The sequence below is a fragment of the Protopterus annectens genome, chromosome 4.part0 (genome assembly GCF_019279795.1).
Source record: "Protopterus annectens isolate FY-2018-M chromosome 4.part0, PAN1.0, whole genome shotgun sequence".
Taxonomy (NCBI): domain Eukaryota; kingdom Metazoa; phylum Chordata; order Ceratodontiformes; family Protopteridae; genus Protopterus; species Protopterus annectens.
In genome coordinates this window covers 1,524,410,480-1,524,412,418 of record NC_056733.1, presented here as the reverse complement: position 1 = coordinate 1,524,412,418, position 1,939 = coordinate 1,524,410,480, and the positions used below count along the sequence as shown (strand labels likewise).

Genomic DNA, 1,939 nt, shown 5'->3' with positions numbered 1-1,939 from the left:
CCATCACATATGTCTATGATTCCCACAATAAGGAACCACCAGTGAAAATCAAAGGGCATTCAACTAGAGCAGTATCTACCTCCATTGCCTTTCAATCGAGACTTCCACTGGATTCAATTTGTGCTGCTGTTACATGGGTTAACCCTCATACTTTTATTACTCATTACAAAGTAGATGTGGCCTCCCAGAACAGGTCATCCTTTGGTTCCACTGTCCTGGGGAGTTTATTCCCTTGAGCCACCCAAGAAAAAGGTGCTGGGGACTCTGTCCCAAAGTAGCAAGACTGAAGATGAGATGGGACAACATAACATAAAGAAGTTATGTACTCACCATAACATTCCATGTTTGTTGTCCAGTATCTCGCCTCCAGTCTTGCGTCCCTCCCAGCCTGGAGAATCTTGAGGATTTTTTTCTCAGAAATTTTCAGATAAGGTCTGATTTCCTTCTTGCCATTTCTTGTCAATTTTTTGACAATAAGTTTTTTCAGATATTATCCTTTTGGATATTGTACATATCATGGGAACCTTCCTTCTCAAATGAGATCGGGGAATAGCTGCTAAGCACTATGGGATAGGCATTCAGCCTCAAGCCAGTAGAAGCTCTCGAGCTTTAGTATAGGCCTAGTCGGAGCCGAGGTTTTGGCTCCAAACCCAAAGCAGCAAGACTGAAGACAAGATACTGGACAACAAAAATGGAATGTTATGGTGAGTACTTAACTTCTTTTTTTAAACAATATGTTCAACTTCATGCCATCTGTGAAAACTGTCTTTGGCTACAAGTGTCTTGTATATAGAAATGAAGTTCCGTGTGGTGCGATTACCTGTAGTTAGCAGTAGGAATGTACCAACAGTGGAGAGTCGCTGCAGCACCGGACAGTGGAGAGAGATCATGAGCTCAGCTGTGAATGTGTTAAAGGGAGGTGAAGTAATAGCATCTGCAACATATACTATCTAAGGCATTGCCTGTTTGGCACAGAATTGGGAAGCCATTGGATGAATTTATGAAATTAAGGGCAGTAATGGCAATAAACCTTTGGCAATGTGTGTTTATAGTATCAAACAGATGTATAGGTTTTGTAAAGTGACAGTTCCAGACCACTTACTTTAGGAATTACTACCGGGTCCTGTAACCCTTCTGCTTGAAAGATCGGAGACACTAAATAAAAACTTGAATCCCTTTACCCCTCTTGTAGGAGTAGGTATACCAGGTCATGACTTACAGCAATCGGCCCATGCATGTGAAGAACTTTTAGCTTTAACAAGTGCTAACATCAACTGACAGAAACAGATGAGCTCAAAACTGAGGAATTACAGGATCTTTGGCCCCAGGCTTGGTCTTGTTATTGATGGTGGTCTCATTGGAGATGTAATGAGCCCTGTATGTCAGTTGGGATCAATAGCTGTCAACCTGTTCACTCCTGGGAGGTATAACATTATAAGGCATGGATGTGCTCTGTCGCATACCGAGGAAGTTCTGCAGAAGTATGAGCTCCATTCAAAATCATAAAGCTCTGTTCTTGCTGCAGTTTAGAGAGTATCACTGGAAGACATTTCATGCCATATCCGTATCTTTGAATCCAAAAGCAGATTTTGTTCTACATCATTTGCATGTTATAAACACCATGATCAGTGAAGCCGTGGTGCTTGTAGGACATCTGGACCTTTGATTTAAGTGCACTGTCCAGTATAAGTGTAGTGCCTTCTAGAAATGTAAAGTGTTTTCCTCTTTAGCAAGATAAAGAAGTTAACAGCCTTTTCCAAATTTAATTTGAATGGCGTTTTATTACCAACAAGGGCTTACTCTTGAATTAGATTTTTAAAATGAAACACCTCGGTATATTAGTAGCCTGCATTTAGAAACAGACATCAGTTGCATGGAGAGTAGTATGGGTGAAGCATTTGTTCTAAGGTAAGAAGAGCTGTTTAGAGCAAGCTGCACT

At 41.0% G+C, this 1,939-nt stretch overlaps 1 pseudogene; it reads left to right on the top strand.

Annotated features, from left to right (window-relative positions):
* The first annotated feature begins 795 nt into the window (after positions 1 to 795).
* On the top strand, positions 796 to 1,506 carry LOC122800470 (annotated as a pseudogene).
* Positions 1,507 to 1,939: the final 433 nt, after the last annotated feature.